Source organism: Arachis stenosperma, chromosome 5 (genome assembly GCF_014773155.1).
Source record: "Arachis stenosperma cultivar V10309 chromosome 5, arast.V10309.gnm1.PFL2, whole genome shotgun sequence".
Taxonomy (NCBI): domain Eukaryota; kingdom Viridiplantae; phylum Streptophyta; class Magnoliopsida; order Fabales; family Fabaceae; genus Arachis; species Arachis stenosperma.
Window position 1 is genome coordinate 64,881,148 of NC_080381.1, and position 21,203 is coordinate 64,902,350.

At 37.6% G+C, this 21,203-nt stretch overlaps 1 non-coding gene across 1 annotated transcript; it reads left to right on the top strand.

The window, feature by feature from the left end:
* The first annotated feature begins 5,742 nt into the window (after nucleotides 1-5,742).
* Nucleotides 5,743-5,850, top strand: LOC130983941 (small nucleolar RNA R71). Its single transcript, XR_009087908.1, has one exon. It is a non-coding gene; the product is annotated as a small nucleolar RNA R71 (small nucleolar RNA).
* The last annotated feature ends 15,353 nt before the right edge of the window (nucleotides 5,851-21,203 follow it).

Consider the following 21,203-nt stretch of genomic DNA (forward strand, 5'->3'; position numbering starts at 1 on the left):
TGAGGTGACTTTGAACGCCGATTTGGGCCATCAAATCTTGGGCAAAGTATGGACTATTATATATTGCTGGAAAGCCCAGGATGTCTACTTTCCAACTCCGTTGAGAGCGCGCCAATTGGGCTTCTGTAGCTCCAGAAAATCCACTTCGAGTGCAGGGAGGTCAGAATCCAACAGCATCTGCAGTCCTTTTGAGTCTCTGGATCAGATTTTTGCTCAGGTCCCTCAATTTCAGCCAGAAAATACCTGAAATCACAGAAAAACACACAAACTCATAGTGAAGTCCAGAAAAGTGAATTTTAACTAAAAACTAATAAAAATATACTAAAAACTAACTAGATCATACTAGAAACATATTAAAAACAATGCCAAAAAGTGTATAAATTATCCGCTCATCATTGTGGCAAAGAAGAAGGTGATCCCTGAGGTCCCTTTCAAGCTCAAAAAGAATGAGTATCCGGAGATCCGACATGAAATTCAAAGAAGAGGTTGGGAAGTCTTGGCCAACCCCATGCAACAAGTTGGATTATTGATGGTTCAAGAGTTCTATGCCAATGCATGGATCACTAGGAACCATGACCAAAGTATGAACCCAAGCCCAAAGAATTATCTCACAATGGTTGGGGGGAAATACTTGGATTTTAATCCGGAAAATGTGAGGTTGGCGTTTCACTTACCCATGATGCAAGGTGATGAACGCCCCTACACAAGAAGGGTCAACTTTAACCAAAGGTTGGACCAAGTCCTTATGGACATATGTGTGGAAGGCGCCCAATGGAGAGTAGACTCCAAAGGCAAGCCAGTCCAACTAAGAAGACTGGACCTCAAGCCTGTAGCTAGAGGATGGTTGGAGTTCATTCAAAGATCCATCATCTCTACAAGCAACCGATCTGAAGTTACTGTGGATCGGGCCATCATGGTTCATAGCATCATGATTGGAGAGGAGGTGGAAGTTCATGAAGTTATCTCCAATGAACTCTACAAAATAGCTGACAAGCCTTCATACATGGCACGGCTAGCCTTCCCCCACCTTATATGCCATCTATGTTACTCAGCTGGAGTTATCATAGAAGGAGATGTCTCCATTGAAGAAGACAAGCCCATCACCAAGAAAAGATGGAGCAAACAAGAGAAGTTCCTCACGGCCCTCAAGGAGAACATGAAGAAGTCCATCATCAACAAATGCCTCAAGGAATGCACTTTCCTCCCAACAACTATTGGGAGCAACTCAACACCTCCTTAGAAGATTTGAGCCATAATGGGGAACAATTAAGCGTGGAACATCATGAGCACTCCATCATTCTCCAAGAAATAAGAGAAGATCAAAGAGCAATGAGGGAGGAGCAACAAAGGCAAGGAAGGGACATAGAAGAGTTAAAGAACAGTATGGGTCCTTCAAGAAGAAGACGCCACTAAGGTGGATTCATTCCTTGTTCTTTATTTTCTTTCTGTTTTCGGTTTTTAATGCTATATTTATCTATGTTTTTGTGTCTCTACTTCATGATCATTAGTATGTAAACCATGCCTTAAAGCTATGAAATTAAATCCATTAGTCCTTCACCTCTCTTAAAAGAAAAATGTTTTAATTCAAAAGAACAAGAAGTACATAATTTTCGAAATTATTAGTGAATTTAGTTTAATTATATTGATGTGGTGGCAATAATTCTTGTTTTCTGAATGAATGATTGAACAGTGCATATGTCTTTTGATCTTGTTGTTTATGAGTGTTTAAAATTGTTGGTTCTTGAAAGAATGAGGAACAAAGAGAAATGTTATTGATGATCTGAAAAACATCATGAAATTGATTCTTGAAGCAAGAAAAAGCAGTGAAAAAAAAAAGAGGCGAAAATTCTAAAGCAAGGATCCAAGGCTTTGAGCATCAATGGATAGGAGGGCCCAAGGAAATTAAATCCGAGCCTAAGCGGCTAAATCAAGCTGTCCCTAACCATGTGCTTGTGTCATGAAGGTCCAAGTGAAAAGCTTGAGACTGAGTGGTTAAAGTCGTGATCCAAAGCAAAGAGTGTGCTTAAGAGCTCTGGACACCACTAATTGGGGACTTTAGCAAAGCTAAGTCACAATCTGAAAAGGTTCACCCAGTTATGTGTCTGTGGCATTTGTGTATCCGGTGGTAATACTGGAAGACAAAATGCTTAGGGCCACAGCCAAGACTCATGAGTAGCTGTGTTCAAGAATCAACATGCTTAACTAAGAAAGTCAATAACACTATCCCAAATTCTAAATTCCCCCAGAGACGTCAATACCTCTAAACTACAAAGGAAAAAGTGAGATGCCAAAGCTGTTCAGAAGCAAAAAGCTACAAGTCCCGCTCATGTAATTAAATTAATATTCATTGATATTTTGGACTTTATAGTATATTCTCTTCTTTTTATCCTATTTGATTTTCAGTTGCTTGGGGACAAGCAACAATTTAAGTTTGGTGTTGTGATGAGCGGATAATTTATACGCTTTTTGGCATTGTTTTTATTTAGTTTTTAGTAAGTTCAAGCTACTTTTAGGGATATTTTCATTAGTTTTTATGTTAAATTCACATTTCTAGACTTTACTATGAGTTTGTGTGTTTTTCTGTGATTTCAGGTAAATTCTGACTGAAATTGAGGGATTTGAGCAAAACTCTGAAAAAGGCTGACAAAAGGACTGCTGATGCTGTTGGATTCTGACCTCCCTGCACTCGAAATGGATTTTCTGGAGCTACAGAACTCCAAATGGCGCGCTCTCAACGGCGTTGGAAAGTAGACATCCAGGGCTTTCCAGAAATATATAATAGTCCATGCTTTATTCGAAGAATGACGACGTAACTTGGCGTTGAACGCCAAGTTCATGCTGCTGTCTGGAGTAAAACGCCAGAAAAACGTCATGATCCGGAGTTGAACGCCCAAAACACGTCATAACTCAAAGTTCAACGCCAAGAAATGCCTTAGCTCGTGGATTGATCAAGCTCAGCCCAAGCATACACCAAGTGGGCCCCGGAAGTGGATTTATACATCAATTACTTACTCATGTAAACCCTAGTAGCTAGTCTAGTATATATAGGACATTTATCTATTGTATTAGACATCTTTGGTCTCATCTTTGGTCTCAGTTTTTTTTTATTCTTCATCTTAAGAGATCATTGATCACGTTTTAGGGGGCTGGCCATTCGGCCATGCCTGAACCTTATGCTTATGTATTTTCAACGGTGGAGTTTCTGCACACCATAGATTAAGGGTGTGGAGCTCTGCTGTACCTCAAGTATCAATGCAATTCTATTTTCTCTTATTCGGTCTCTATCTTATTCTTATTCCAAGATATTCATTCGCACCCAAGAACATGATGAATGTGATGAGTAAATAACCCTCATTATCATTCTCACTCATGAACGCGCGTGATTGACAACCACTTCCGTTCTACATGCAAAGAAGCTTGAATGTGTATCTCTTAGATTCCCCAACAGAATCTTCGTGGTATAAGCTAGATGGATGGCGGCATTTATGAGGATCCGGAAAGTCCAACCTTGTCTGTGGTGTTCCGAGTAGGATCCTGGGAATCCGGAAAGTCTCACCTTGTCTGTGGTATTCCGAGTAGGATTCCGGTAATGAATGACTGTGACGTGCTTCAAACTTGTAACCTGCTGGGCGTTAGTGACAGACGCAAAAGAGGGATTCTATTCCAGTAGGGGAGGGAACCAACCGGTGATTGGCCGTACTGTGACAGAGTGCGTGAGCATTAGCTTTCACTGCGAGGATGGGATGTAGCCATCAGCCATGGGTGATGCCTCCAGACTGGTTAGCTGTGCGAGTGACAGCCGCATAGGATATTTCCCCGAGAGGATTGAAAGTAGCCACAGCTGATGGTGAACCCCTATACAAAGCTTGCCATGGAAAGGAGTAAGAAGGATTGAGTAGAAGCAGAAGGAAAGCAGGCATGCTTGGGCTCTACAGCATCTGCATATACTTAACTGATACCTCTACTAATGAATCTACATAAGTATTCTATCTCTTTTATTATTTCTTATTTTATTATTAATTTTCGAAACCCATAAATCAATGTTTAATCTGCCTGACTGAGATTTACAAGGTGACCATAGCTTGCTTTATACCAACAATCTCTGTGGATTCGACCCTTACTCACGTAAGGTTATTACTTGGACGACCCAGTACACTTGCTGGTTAGTTGAACGGAGTTGTGAATTCCAATAAAGAAAATAAACAGTGCCCTAAGAGTAAATACATACTAAAGCTCAAAAGATAGTAATCACAATTTCGTCCACCAATTCACTTGAATGATCAATTCTCCTCTGTCCACATCAATCACAGCCTTTGCTGTGGCTAGGAAGGGTCTGCCAAGGATGATGGATTCATCCATGCACTTCCCTGTCTCTAGCACTATGAAATCAGCAGGGATGTAATGGTCTTCAATCTTTACCAGAACATCCTCTACAAGTCCATAAGCTTGTTTTCTTGAATTGTCTGCCATCTCTAGTGAGATTCTTGCAGCTTGCACCTCAAAGATCCCTAGCTTCTCCATTACAGAGAGAGGCATGAGGTTTACACTTGACCCTAGGTCACACAGAGCCTTCCTAAAGGTCATGGTGCCTATGGTACAAGGTATTGAGAACTTTCCAGGATCTTGTCTCTTTTGAGGTAATTTCTGCCTAGACAAGTCATCCAGTTCTTTGGTGAGCAAAGGAGGTTCGTTCTCCTAAGTCTCATTACTAAATAACTTGTCATTTAGCTTCATGATTGCTCCAAGGTACTTGGCAACTTGCTCTTCAGTGACATACTCATCCTCTTCAGAGGAAGAATACTCATCAGAGCTCATGAATGGCAGAAGTGAATCCAATGGAATCTCTATGGTCTTATTATGAGCCTCAGATTCCCATGGTTCCTCACTAGGGAACTCATTGTAGGCCAGTGGACGTCCATTGAGGTCTTCCTCAGTGGCGTTCACTGCCTCTTCCTCCTCTCCTAGTTCGGCCATGTGGATCATGTTAATGGCCTTGCATTCTCCTTTTGGATTCTCTTCTGTATTGCTTGGAAGAGTACTAGGAGTGAGTTCAGTAATTTTCTTGCTCAGCTGTCCCACTTGTGCCTCCAAGTTTCTGATGGAGGAACTTGTTTCAGTCATGAAACTTTGAGTGGTTTTGATTGGATCAGAGACCATGGTTGCTAAGTTAGAGTGGTTCTGCTTAGAATTCTCTGTCTGTTGCTGAGAAGATGATGGAAAAGGATTGCCATTGCTAAACCTGTTTCTTCCACCATTATTGTTATTGAAACCTTGTTGAGGTCTCTGTTGATCCTTCCATGAGAGATTTGGATGATTTCTCCATGAAGAATTATAGATGTTTCTATAGGGTTCTCCCATGTAATTCACCTCTTCCATTGAAGGGTTCTCAGGATCATAAGCTTCTTCTTTAGATGAAGCATCCTTAGTACTGCCTGGTGCATTTTGCATTCCAGACAGACTTTGAGAAATCAAATTGACTTGCTGAGTCAATATTTTATTCTGAGCCAATATGGCATTCAGAGTATCAATCTCAAGAACTCCTTTCTTCTGATTTGTCCCATTGTTCACAGGATTCCTTTCAGAAGTGTACATGAATTGGTTATTTGCAACCATTTCAATGAGCTCTTGAGCTTCTGCAGGCGTCTTCTTCAGATGAAGAGATCCTCCAGCAGAGCTATCCAATGACATCTTGGACAGTTCAGACAGACCATCATAGAAAATACCTATGATGCTCCATTCAGAAAGCATGTCAGAGGGACACTTTCTGATCAATTGTTTGTATCTTTCCCAAGCTTCATAGAGGGATTCTCCTTCCTTCTGTCTGAAGGTTTAGACTTCCACTCTAAGCTTACTCAATTTTTAAGGTGGAAAGAACTTTGCCAAGAAGGCATTGACTAGCTTTTTCCCAAGAGTTCAGGCTTTCTTTAGGTTGTGAGTCCAACCATATCCTAGCTCTGTCTCTTACAACAAAAGGGAATAGCATAAGTCTGTAGACCTCAGGGTCAACCCCATTGGTCTTGACAGTGTCACAGATTTGCAAGAATTCAGCTAAAACTGATGAGGATCTTCCAATGGAAGTCCATGGAACTTGCAATTCTGTTGCATTAGAGAAACTAATTGAGGCTTAAGCTCAAAGTTGTTTGCTCCAATGGCAGGGATAGAGATGCTTCTCCCATAGAAGTCGGGAGTAGGTGCAGTAAAGTCACCCAGCACCTTCCTTGCATTGTTGGCATTGTTGTTGTTTTCGGCTGCCATGGGTTCTTCTTCTTTGAAGATTTCTGTTAGGTCCTCTACAGAGAGTTGTGCTTTAGCTTATGTTAGCTTTCGCTTTAAGGTCCTTTCAGGTTCAGGGTCAGCCTCAACAAGAATGCTTTTGTCTTTGCTCCTGCTCATATGAAAGAGAAGAGAACAAGAAAATATGGAATCATCTATGTCACAGTATAGAGATTCCTTGAGGTGTCAGAGGAAACGAAAAACAGAAGGAGGAGGTAGAAGAATTCAAACTTATCAAGAAAGATGGAGTTCAAATTGTGCATTGAGGAGAAGTGTTAGTCCATAAATAGAAGGATGTGAAAAGAGGAGAAGAAATTTTCGAAAATAAATTAAAAACATTTTAAAAACATTTTGAAAAATACTAATTGATTTTCGAAAACTAAGAGTGAAAAAGAAATCAAGTGATTTTTGAAAAAGATTTTGAAATTAGAAATCAAAAAGATATGATTGAAAACTATTTTGAAAAAGATGTGATTAAAAAGATATGATTGAAAAGTTATGGTTTTAAAAAGATGTGATTGAGAAGATATGATTTGAAAAACAATTTAAAAAGATTTGATTTTAAAAAAATTAATGACTTGGCTAACAAGAAAAGATATGATTCAGACATTAAACCTTTCTCAACAGAAAAGGCAACATACTTGAAATGTTGAATAAAATCATTAATTGTTAGCAAGTATCTTTGAAAAAGGAAAGAAATTGATTTTGAAAAAGATTTGATTGAAAAGATATGATTTGAAAAAGATTTGATTTTGAAAAATTTTGAAAACTTGAAAAAAATTTGAATTAAAAACAAAATCTTCCCTCTTGTGCCATCCTGGCGTTAAACGCCAGAATGGAGGGTGCCTGGTTGGGCGTTTAACGCCCAAATTGCTACCCTTTTGGGCGTTAAACGCCCAACCAGGCACCCTGGCTGGCGTTTAAACGCCAGTTTGCCTTCCTCACTGGGCGTTTTGAACGCCCAGCTTTTTCTGTATAATTCCTCTGCTGTATGTTCTGAATCTTCAATTTTCTGTATTATTGACTTGAAAAGACACAAGTTAAAAATTTTTTGGATTTTAAATAATGAAGAAAAATCAAAATGCAACTAAAATCAAATAAACAATGCATGCAAGACACCAAACTTAGAAGTTTGTATACTATTGACACTAACAAATGAGAATGCATATGAGAAACAACAAAACACTCAAGTTAAGAGAATTCAAAGATCAGAGCAAGGAAATCATCAAGAACATCTTGAAGATCACTTAAGACACATGAATGAATGCAAGAAGAACAGAAACATGCAATTGACACCAAACTTAACATGAGACACTAAACTCAACAAGAAACATAAAATATTTTTGGTTTTTATGATTTTGTAATTTTTTTTTTGGATTTTTTTTCGAAAATTAAGTGGAAAAGAAAATAAAGGTATCAAAATTCTTAATGAGAATTCCAGGAATCATGCAATGTTAGTCTAAAGCTTCAATCTAAAGAAATTAGACATGGCTAGCCAAGCTTCAGCAGGACATTGCATTCAAGAGCTAAATTGATGAAAATCAATCAGCTTTGGTGATGATAAGAACATCACCTTGAAACACTAGAATTCATTCTTAAGAACTCTGAAAAATACCTAATCTAAGCAACAAGATGAACCGTCAGTTGTCCAAACTCAACAATCCCCGGCAACGGCGCCAAAAACTTGGTGCACAAAATTGTGATCATCAATGGCGCCATCAACATGGTACGCTCAATTGTAATCTCAACTCTTTATCACAACTTCGCACAAATAACCAGCAAGTGCACTGGGTCGTCCAAGTAATAAACCTTATGCGAGTAAGGGTCGATTCCACGAAGATTGTTGGTATGAAGCAAGCTATGGTCATCTTGTAAATCTCAGTCAGGCAGATTCAAATGGTTATGGGTGATTTATGAATAAAGCATAAAACAAGGATAGAGACACTTATGTAATTCATTGGTGAGAACTTCAGATAAGCGTATGGAGATGCTTTGTCCCTTCCGTCTCTCTGCTTTCCTACTGTCTTCATCCAATCCTTCTTACTCCTTTCCATGACAAGCTGTATGTTGGGCATCACCGTTGTCAGTGGCTACAGTCCCGTCCTCTCAGTGAAAATGTTCAACACACCCTATCACGGCACGGCTAATCATCTGTCGGTTCTCAATCAGGTTGGAATAGAATCCATTGATTCTTTTGCGTCTGTCACTAACGCCCAGCCTTCAGGAGTTTGAAGCTCGTCACAGTTATTCAATCATTGAATCCTACTCAGAATACCACAGACAAGGTTTAGATCTTCCGGATTCTCTTGAATGCCGCCATCAATTCTAGCTTATACCACGAAGATTCCGATTAAGGAATCCAAGAGATATCCACTCAAGCCTTGTTTGCTTGTAGAACGGGAGTGGTTGTCAGGCACGCGTTCATAAGTGAGAATATTGATGAGCGTCACATAATCATCACATTCATCAAGTTCTTGAGTGCGAATGAATATCTTGGAATAAGAACAAGCTGAATTGAATAGAAGAACAATAGTAATTGCATTAATACTTGAGGTACAGCAGAGCTCCACACCTCAATCTATGGTGTGTAGAAACTCCACCGTTAAAAATACATAAGAACAAGGTCTAGGCATGGCCGAATGGCCAGCCTCCCAAAGAGGGTTCAATCATAAAAACATGATCGAAAGATTCTAAGATTGAAAGATGAAAATACAATAACAAAAGGTCCTATTTGTAGAGAACTAGTAGCCTAGGGTTTACAGAAATGAGTAAATGACATAAAAATCCACTTCCGGGCCCACTTGGTGTGTGCTTGGGCTGAGCATTGAAGCATTTTCGTGTAGAGACTTCTCTTGGAGTTAAACGCCAGCTTTTGTGCCAGTTTGGGCGTTTAACTCCCATTCTTGTGCCAGTTCCGGCGTTTAACGCCGGGCATTCTTGAGCTGATTTGGAACGCCAGTTTGGGCCATCAAATCTTGGGCAAAGTATGAACTATTATACATTGCTGGAAAGCCCAGGATGTCTACTTTCCAATGCCGTTGAGAGCGCGCCAATTGGGCTTCTGTAGCTCCAAACAATACACTTCGAGTGCAGGGAGGTCAGAATCCAACAGCATCTGCAATCCTTTTCAACCTCTGAATCAGATTTTTGCTCATGTCCCTCAATTTCAGCCAGAAAATACCTGAAATCACAGAAAAACACACAAACTCATAGTAAATTCCAGAAAAGTGAATTTTAACTAAAAACTAATAAAAATATACTAAAAACTAACTAAAACATACTAAAAACATACTAAAAACAATGCCAAAAAGCGTATAAATTATCCGCTCATCATGGCCCTAATGCTAGGCGACGCGACCGCGTGCTCTATGCGGCCGCGTCACAGTGACGAAAAACCAGCGTGGCAGATTTCTTCTCCAGCGATTTCTGGGCTGTTTTCGACCCAGTTTTCGGCCCAGAAAACTCAGATTAGAGGCTATAAAGTAGAGAGATTGCATCCATTCAGATCAGGCTCTCATAATTCACTTTTTACAATTTTAGATGTAGTTTTTAGTGAGAGAGGTTCTCTCCTCTCTCTTAGGATTAGGATTTAGGACTTATCTTAGTTTTAGGAGTGACTCTCAATCCCAGGTTCTTTATTTTTATTTATCCCAATTCAATTTATGAACTCTTCCATGTTACAGATTACTCTTTTAAATTAATGTTATTTGAGGTATTTCAGTTTATGATTATTTCTTTTTATTATTCCTAATCTGAGGATATTGTTACTCTAGTAGATACAATTTTCTTTCCTTTTGGTCTTGGTTAAATAATTGGTGACTCTTGAGTTATCAAACTCATTGTTAGTTGAGAATTAAAATTAATTCATCCACTTAACTTACCTTCATAGTTAGAGGTTAACAAAGTGGGAGAAGAATCCAATTCTCATCACAATTGATAAGGATAACTAGGATAGGACATCCAGTTCTTATACCTTGCCAAGAGATTTTATTATTGTTAATTTATTTTACTTGTCATTAAAATATGCTTGTACCCATTGCCCAAACTCCAAAACCCCAAAACACACTTTTTCATAACCAATAATAAGAACATACCTCCCTGCAATTCCTTGAGAAGATGACTCGAGGTTTAAATACTCGGTTAACAATTTTTAAAGGGGTTTGTTACTTGTGACAACCAAAACGTTTGTACGAAGGGATTTCTGTTAGTTTAGAAACTATATCTACAACGCGACTATTTTTATAAATTCTTTACTAGCAAAAATCCTAACGTCAGAGACCATCCTCTCGACATAACTTCGAACCCCCACACTCACAAGCTTCCTTTCACCATTCACTAGCATATGATCCTTATCCACCCCAACACCAATCCAATTACTCCCAAGAACCACCACTCCCCCATACACCATGCCCATATCCATCAAAGCCAGAATCACAGGTTCGCCTCGAAGAATCAATAAACCAATTCAATACAACCCTTCATCAACTGGAGCAAGCAATAAATCAACTATCTTCCAGACGTTCAGCTACTCAACAGACCCCATGGCTTCATGTGGGGAATCTAATGAAGAATGTATTGTGAAGAGGACACAAGAAATTCCAGTGGATAGCATAGAGCATAACTTCGTACTGGAACAAATAGAGGAAGCTGTCATGGTAGAAGAAGAAGAGTTGGTTGAAGATTTAGGAGATGCCGAACCGCCACCTGAATCCAGAATTGTGGAGAATTCCGTCAAGGATGTTACAATTGATGCTAAAGAGGATTTAGCACCGCCTCCAATGCAAATATCTTATGAAGAAATGGACGGAATAACCCAGGACGCAGGTTTCCTTGACGATGATGATCACGAGTCCTGTTCTCTTAGTTACGAACTTGCATCCGCAAGTGATTTCTTTGCAACAGAAGAATCTTCCCCGAGTGAACATGAAGATGATGCTGAGGTAGATTTTTCTCAACCTCCAATATATGGCTTGAGCGATGATGAGGGAGAAATTGAAGACTCTGATCAAGATATGGTTGAAGTGGAAGAAATTTGCAATGAAGTGGAGAAATTCACAGAAGAGCACAAAGGAGTAAAACTTACAGAACCACTGGAACCACTGATGGAGTGCAGAAGCTGGTGAATTAAAAATTTATTAAAATGGTTACGTTGCGAGTATAGTTCTTAACTCACCGAAAATCTGCCTATCAATTTAGAAATATGTCACAGAAAGTTTAAATTAAAATTATTGGGAGTTTTAAGTCCCAGGTCGTCTCCCAACGAGTTGCAGAAAGATGTGCTGTTTTATTAATCAGATATTCCAAAAAGTTGAGCTAAGTAAATTGGGATTTAAATTGAGGGATTTTAAATAATATAAATAAAAGCCTTGACTGGGAATTGATTGGTTAGAATCTCTATCATTGACGGAATGATTTTTAAGATTAATTTATAATTAATGGTTACTCTGTTTGGTTATCCCTTACTAGGTAAGGGAAAGTCAAACAAGTTGGAATGCCAGATCTGTTCACGAGTTACAACCCACTTAGTTCAAAGGAATTGGCGTTGGTGACAGGATAGCAATCCAACAATTAACCCAACTACAAATTTTTCCTTCAATCCTTCCAATTCAGAGTTACTTTTAATCAATTTCCCATCAAGTAATGAAACTACTCACGCATTGTAAATAAAGAATCCATGGCACATGAAAGGGAATTAAAAGAAGACATGATTATTGGAATTGAAATTAAATTAAAAAGAAATAGTCCTTGCATTAATTAATCATAAAAGTATCCGAATGACAAAATTGAACATAACAAAGAACATGAAAGAATAAAACCAAGTTAAGAGAACAAACTAGAGTGATGAAGTCTTGATGAGGAAATAACTCTTCTCAATGTTCCAATGCTAAGACCAATTGAAAGTTAAAATTCTAAAAGCTATCGAGAGAAAACCTAAGAGAGTGAAAAACTAGATCTACACTACTGAATGAATGTATCTCTGTTGTTTCTGCATATTCTCCGACTCTAGTCTGCTGTTTCGGGCCAAAAACTGGGCTGAAATAGGGTCCAAAATCGCTGGTTTCGGATTCTGCAGATTATGCAGATCGCGCATGTCACGCGATCGCATCGTCCATGCGGACGCGTCGCTTGCGCTATTCCTCTTCATGCGTTCGCATCATCCAAGCTACCGCGTTGCTTGTGCTTTCCAATCCGCGCGGCCGCGCAAGCCATGCGGCCGCGTCACCGCGTGACTCATGCGATCGCGTCACTTTTCGCTGGTTATCTCCTCAAATTCTTGTGTTCCTTCCATTTTTTGCTAGCTTCCTCTCCAATCTCCGTCTCATTCATGCCCTATAAAGCATGAGACACTTGACACACAGATTACGGCATCGAATGGAATAAAGGAGAATTAAAATTAAATAATTAAAGTCTCTAGGAAGCAATTTTCAAACATGTAATAAATTCAGGAAGGAAATCTAAATGCATGCTAAATTGATGAATAAGTGGGTAAGAATCATGACAAAACCACACAATTAAACACAATATAAACTATAAAATAGTGGTTTATCAACCACCTATCCCGAGGCCACTACCACCCAATACAAGCTTCAAGTGGGTAAAATCCTTAGTTTTTATCTTTACTTTTCCACTTGAATATGGTTTACTTGAAACAGATGGCCAGCTTAGAGCTCTCTGCGGCTTTAAAAGTAAGAGGGAAATGGCTCGTACTCAGAGCGGGTGCACAAGGTTCAATAAGGTTTCACGCTTCAACTCGAAGTGCAAGGATTGCTATCATGCTCAATTAAATGGATCACGGAGAATGTTTGGTCACCATGGTGAGAATCTACTTTTTAAACCACCCGGATGGAATCATGTAGATCAAGACAGAGGCGGATTTAAAAGCAAAGCTTGGGATCATGGATCCTATCCTAACATTCGTCATCCCGGGAGCCTGAAAATTTGTTTGAAGCTGCTCAGAAGCTTTACATTCCTAGTTTGTGACCCCGGAGGCTATTGGCATTCCAAGCATTGGTGGAGATTTCTGGATGAATTTAAACATAAGCCGCCATAACAGGAAGCTCAACCAATGTCCAACTTAAGGACTTTAACTAAAAGTGCTAGGTGGGAGACAACCCACCATGGTATGATCGTTTCTTTTTCATTTTTATCTAGTTTTATTTGTTTTCGAGTTTTATTTTATTTTATTGTATTGAATCTGGAATTTTGCATAACATTCATATTAGCATTGCATTTTGCATACTACATATTTGCATACCTGCATTTAAAAAAAATTTCATGCGACGCGACCGCCTCATTGACACGTCCGCGTCGCATGTGTGGGAGAGAATAATAAAATGAACAGAGAGTCACGCGAAAGCGTGGCTGGAGGCGTGCCAATGGCACAAATCGTCCCACGCGACCGCGTCGCTGACGCGTCCGCGTCACATGGGAATAATGGCCTCCCACGCGACCGCGTGCCCCACGTGGCCGCGTGACCTGAATATCGACGTGAAAAGAGTGCATGGCCGAAAGTTGTGCTGGAGTTGGGCCGGACTCGTGCTGGAAGCCCAAGCCCTCCCACGCGAACGCGTGCCCCACACCTCCGCGTCATATCTCCATGATGACCACTCACGCGATCGCATGACCCACGCGATCGCATGACCCACGCGATCGCGTCACCCCAGATTTGGCAAAAATAAAAATTTTGAACAGAGAGTTGTGCAAGCGCGAGGCTGCCCTCGCGCCAGTAGCATAAACTGTGTCACGCGACCGCGTGACCGACGCGACCGCATCAATCCGTATAAGTGCAAGTCACGCGACCGCGTACCCCACACGATCGCGTCACTTGCGTCGCACAGCTTATCCTAATTTGCCAAATATCTTATCTTTTCTTCTCCAAATCCTTATTTTTCTTATCTTTTCTTATTTCTTTCTCCTTCCTTTCTTATTTTCTTTGACTTCTCATCTTTTTCACCTCCATTCTATTTTATTTAATTTATTTGCATACTTTCTTCCATTGCATTTTAATTTTGTGCATCTTTTTTTTCTTTTCTAAATTTATTAATTTTTCCATTAGTGTTACTTGTTCATATTCAACTATTGTGTCTTTTCTGGTATTATTTTGGTACTCAGTGACTTGTTTTACACTGTTGGGTAATATTGTTTAAGTCAATGCTAATCTTTTATGATATTTGTATTAATTTTGTATTGACATGAATTTATATTATCTTGCACTCTCTTTTCCATTGTTGCAAATTTTTGCACTCTTGCTTTGCCATTTACTTCTACTGTTTTCTCACTTACATGTTGTAGCTACCATGTAATTGAGACCCTTATTATCTGGCATTAACACCCATATTTTATTTATTTTCTATCTTTATTTTTGGGTTACTTTTCTTCTTTTTCCTCTTCTTTCAGGATGGCCACCACGAAGGGAGAGGAAAAGCTTCTTAATGGGAAGACAAACTAGTGCACCTGCACAATCTTTGAAAAAAGGCATCAGTTGGAGCAGCCAATCCACTTGTACATCTTAGCATGCACCGAGGACGGTGCAATCTTTAAGTGTGGGGAGGTCGATACCGATCTCCAGGGGTTAGCTATTTTCTTTGTGCATTTGAATGTTTCATTGCATGATTGTTTGATTTTATGCATTTAACCACTGCTTGGTTAAAGTAATGAGTTTCTTCTAAGACCCTATTTTTTTGAAAAATTTTACTAATTTAAATCAAAACTTTTGTGTTAAATTTGTTTGAAGTTGTAAGTGGAACATGGTTTTTGAGCCAAAGACCACACAACCTGTGAGATTTTGAGCTTATTTATATGGTTATATTATTTAACCATAAATTTTTATTCTTGTGTGTTTTCTTCACTATGATTGTAATCTTTGCTTTGTTCCATTCTATATGTCCAATATTTAGTGTATTTACATGTTTGCATATGATTGAGGCCATTATTTGATTTTAGCTCACTTATTCCGAATAAGCCTACCCTTTACATCACCCTTGTTAGCCACCTTGAGCCTTTTTATCCCCATTTATTCTGTTCTATAACCACATTACTAACCTTAAGTAGAAAAACAAAATAAAAATCCCAAGTTGAATCCTTGGTTAGCTTAAGATAGATATTGTGTATAATTTAAGTGTGGGAAATTTTATGGGAACATGGGATGATATGAAAAAGTAAGGAATTAAATTAAATAAGTTATTTGAAAATTTGGGAAGCATGCTCATGTGAAATCAAAATAATTAAATTACCATGTGCATTGAAAAAAAATATTAAGTAATTAAATAAGGGGATACAAAAAAAAGAAGAAGAAAAGAAAAGAGAAGAAAAATAATATTACCCCAAATGCGAAATAAAAAGAATCAATCCACATGGGACAAAATTCAAAAAAATAAGTTTGATACATGAGCATTTAATACAAAAGTGGGAAAAATTATAGGAAGCTAAGTATAATTTTAAAATTTTTATAGAGTATGTATATGTTAGGTGAGATCTTAGACTACTCAAGGATTCACTTCACTAGCTCACTTAGCCTTATATATACCCTTACCTTCACCTTAGCCCCATTACAACCCTGAAAAGACCTCATGATGTTTGCATTAGTATGCTAAATATTTGTTGATTGGTTAGATGAAGAACAAGGTTTAGAAAACATGATTAGAGAAGAGTAGAGCAAATTACCCTATACACTAGAGAGACTAGAGTGATATACACTACCAGTAAGGGTTCAATGCTTGATTCTATGTTCCCTGCTTTTATGAGCTATCTTCTTACAAGTTTACTTGTTTTCACTGTATGATTTGAATTAGAGAAATCTGATTTATGTTTGTCTTGGAGAACTTATTTATTTTTAACCAAGTAGGTAGAAACATTTTGCATTTAGTTGCATTCATAGGTTGCATCTCATACATTCTATTATTCCTCTTCATCTCTTTATAGTTTCTCTTGAGCTTAGCATGAGGACATGCTATTGTTTAAGTGTGGGGAGGTTGATAAACCACTATTTTATGGTTTATCTTATGCTCAATTGAGTGGTTTTTATGAACTCTTTACTCACTTATTCATACAATTCGCATGTTTTACATTTTCCTTCCTGATTTTGTGCTATGATTGAAAACATGCTTCTTTGATCTTATATTTGCTTATTATTTATCCTCTCTTATTACCATTAGATACCTTGATATGTGTGTTAAGTGTTTTCAGATATTATAAGGCAGGAATGGCTAGGAGGATGGAAAGGAAGCATGCAAAAGTGGAAGGAATACAAGAAGTTAGAGAAACTGCAAAGCTGTCAGCCTGACCTTCTCGAACTAAAACGACCATAACTTGAGCTACAGAGGTCCAAATGACGCGGTTCCACTTGATTAACGTCCGGGGCTTTAATTTGATATATAATTTGCCATAGTGGCCGTACAGATAGGCGACGCGAATGCGTCATCCACGCAGACGCGTCGCATCTGCGAAAATCAGCGTGGCAGATTTTGCAAACAGCAAATCCTGGGCTATTTTCGGCCCAATTTCAAGCTCAGAAAACACAGATTAAAGGCTGCAAAGTAGAGGAATGAAGGGGACTTCAGAGGAGGCTCTCATAATTCATAATTTTAGTTTTAGATGTAGTTTTTAGTGAGAGAGGTTCTCTCCTCTCTCTTAGGATTAGGATTAGGATTAGGATTTCAACTTCTTCATTACAAGTTCAATATTCTTTTTACTATTTAATTTCTCTTCTATTTTTGTTTACTCTGAAGCCTTTATTTTTGTTTGGTTTATGTTGCCCAATTGGCTTATGAACTTTTCCATGTTAGATTTTATTGCTTTGAATGTATTGTTATATGAGGTATTCCAGATATTGATGATTTTAATTTAGCTTTCTATATTTTTGGTTTTGGTTAAGAAATCAGTAACTCAGGAGTTACCTCAACTCAATATAATTGATAATTGTTATCTTCGCTAATTGAATTGAACTTCAATAATCCCAACCTTTTCTTAGGAAATAAATAGGATTCAAAGATCAAACTAATTAGTCGCTTGACTTTCCTTTGCTTTAGTAAAGGTCAACTAAGTGGAATTAAGATTCAACTTTCATTATTATTGATAAGGATAACTAAGTCTGGACTTCCAATTTCTTATATCTTGCCAAAAGTTTATTTTATAGTTATTTGTTTATTTTAATTGTCATTTGAATTACTTGTCATACTTCTTCCTTATTTCCAAAACCCCCAATTTTACCTTTTTCATAGCTAATAATAAGAACATACCTCCCTGCAATTTCTTGAGAAGACGACCCGAGGTTTAAATACTTGGTTATCAATTTTAAAGGGGTTTGTTACTTGTGACAACCAAAACGTTTGCACGAAGGGATTTCTGTTGGTTTAGAATCTATATCTACAACACGACTATTTTTATAAAATTCTTACTGGAAAAAGTCCTCTCATCAGAGGTTGATACCAATCTCCATGGGTTAGTTATTTCCTATTTCAACACCAATGTTTTATTTTATTTGATAGTTCATTGTTGCATTTGCATATTTGTTTGATTTTTGCATATTTTACCACTTGGTTAAAGTAATAATTTCTTTTGCAAGAAACTTTTTATAGCATTTCACTAATTTGAATAAAATTTTTTGTTACACTTGTTTGAAGTTGTATTTGGAACATGGTTTTTGAGCCAAAGAACACACAACCTGTGAGATTTTGAGCTTATTTATATGGTTACATTATTTGACCATAAATTTTTATTCTTGTGTGTTTCCTTCTCTATAATTGCAATCTCTGCTTTGTTCCATTCTATATGTCCAATATTTAGTGTATTTACATGTTTGCATATGATTGAGGCCATTGTTTGATTTTAGCTCACTTATCCCAAAATTAGCCTACCTTTTACATCACCTTTGTTAGCCCCCTTGAGCCTTTAATTCCCTCTTATTCTATAAACCACAACACTAGCCTTAAGCAGAAAAACAAATTTAAAATCCCAAGTTGAATCCTTGGTTAGCTTAAGATAAAAAATTGTGTAATTGTTTAAGTGTGGAAAACCTATTGGGAACATGGATGATAAAAACAAAGGGTGGGAAGTTGAAAATAATGAAATAATTCAAAATAAAATTTTTGGGAAGCATGCTCATGTGAAATCAAAATAATTGAATTACCATGTGCATTAAAATATATATATATATATATAATTCAGTATTTGAATAAAGGGGATACAAAAGAATTCCCCAAATGCAAAATAAAGCAATGCACATGGGACAAAATTAAAACTAATGCATGAGCATGTAACATCAAAAGTGGAAAAAATATGGGAGAATAGGTAAAGAAGCTTTGCTTTACAAAGTATGTATGTTAGGTGAGATCTGAGACTAATCAAGGATTCACTTAATTAGCTCACTTAGCCTTATATATATATATCCCTACCTTTACCTCAGCCCCATTACAACCCTGAAAAGACCTCATGATGTTTGCATTAGTATACTAAATATTTGTTGCTTGGTTAGATGAAGAACAAAGTTTTAGAAAGCATGATTAGAGAAGAGTAGAGAGATTGACCCTAGACACTTGAGAGATTTGAGCGCATATACACTACCAGTGAGGGTTCAGTGCTTAATTCTATGTTCCCTGCTTTCATGAGCTATCTTCTTACAAGTTTACTTGTCTTTATTTTATATGATTTGAATTAGTGAAATCTGATTTATGTTTGTCTTGGAGAACTTATTTATTTTTAACCAAGTAGGTAGAAACATTTTTGCATGTAGTTGCATTCATATAGATAGGTTGCATTTCATACATCCTACCATTCCTCTTCATCTTTATAGTTTCTCTTGAGCTTAGCATGAGGACATGCTATTGTTTAAGTGTGGGGAGGTTGATAAACCACTATTTTATGGTTTATCTTGTGCTTAATTGAGTAGATTTTGTCAACTCTTTACCCACTTATTCATACTATTTGCATGATTTTACATTTGCCTTCCTAATTATGTGCTTTGATTGAAAACATGCTTCTTTGGCCTTAAGTTTCCTATGTTTAATCTTCTCTTATTACCATTAGATGCCTTGATATGTGTGTTAAGTGTTTTTAGATATTATAGGGCAGGAATGGCTCAGAGGATAGAAAGGAAGAATGCAAAAATGGAAGGAATACAAGAAGTTGGAGAAACTGCTAAGCTGTCCAACCTGACCTCTTCGCACTTAAACGGCTATAACTTTAGCTACAGTGGTCCAAACGACGCGGTTCCAGTTGCGTTGGAAAGCTAACGTCTGGGGCTTCGATTTGATATATAATATGCCATAGTTTCCCTGATGATAGGCGACGCGAACGCATGATCCACGCGGACGCATCGCATCTGCGAACTTCAATCCGCGCGGCCGCATGGGCGACGCCTTCGCGTCACTTGCCCGCGACATGAACGTACCAGAATACGCAGGGGACGATTTCTGGGCTATTTTTGACCCAGTTTTCGGCCTGAAAAACACAGATTATAGGCTATAAAGTGGGGGAATGCATCTATTCATCAACATGCTCTGATAATTCATAATTTTAGGATTAGATGTAGTTTTTAGAGAGAGATGTTCTCTCCTCTCTCTTAGGATTTAGGATTAGGATTTCTATTAGGATTTGTTTCTTCATACCAGGTTCAATAAATTATGTTTCTCTTTTACTTTTATTTACTCTGATATTTTTATTTGTGTTTGATTGATGTTGCCCAATTGGCTGATGATATTGTCCATGTTAGAATTGACATTTTTATTTAATATAATTTGAGGTATTTCAGATTTATATGTTATGGATGCTTTGGCTCTATCCAAATTATTTTCATTCAAGTAGATTTTATTCCCTTTTGGCTTTGGTTGATTAATTGGTAACTCTTGAGTTATCAAACTCATTGTTGACTGAAAATTGGAATTCTTCAAGAATTAATTCGAGATCCAATAACTCTAACTTTTCCCAAGGAAAGACTGGAACTTGAGGATTCGAATTGATTCATTCACTTAACTTACCTTCATTGTTAGAGGTTAACAAAGTGGGAGAAAACTCCAATTCTCATTACAATTGATAAGGATAACTAGGATAGGACTTCCAGTTCTCATATCTTGCCAAGAGTTTATTTTATAGTTATTTATTTATTTTAATTGTCATTTGAATTACTTGTCATACTTCTTCCTTATTTCCAAAACCCCCAATTTTACCTTTTTCATAGCCAATAATAAGAACATACCTCCCTGCAATTCCTTGAGAAGACGACCCGAGGTTTAAATACTTCGGTTATCAATTTATTTAGGGGTTTGTTACTTGTGACAACCAAAATGTTTGCACAAAGGGATTTCTGTTGGTTTAGAATCTATATCTACAACGCGACTAAATTTTATAAAATTCTCTACTAGCAAAAATCATAACGCCAATTAGGGTTTAGTCAATTAGAGTCTGCCATAGATAGGATCGTGCATGATTAAAATAGTTGATAAGAAAGATTAATATAGAAAAATAAATACCTCTGAAACCTTAACTGTTCTCTCACAAAGATTTCACCCCAAATTTACTGCTTGCTCTCTAAATTTTTGAATTATTGTTTAATGCAAATTGAACCCCAAAACATTGTTTTCTATTTGTCTAACTAAGTGAATCCTTCAACCATTGTTGCTTGGTCCATCAATCCTCATGGGATTGAACCTCACTCACTTGAGGTATTACTTGGTACGACCCGGTGCACTTGTCAGATAGTTTGTGGTTTTTGAAATTCGCACCATATTTTTGGCGCCGTTGCCGGTGATTGACTGAGATTGACAACTACCCGTTATTTAATTTCTTAGATTAGACGTCCCTAGTTTTAATTTTAAGTATTTTTAACTTTGAATTTTTGAAAATTTTACTTTAGTTTCTTTAAAAAAAAAAACAAAATTTCCCTTAATTTATGAAATTAAGTTTGGTGTCCCTTAGTTGTTAAATTTTATTTTTTC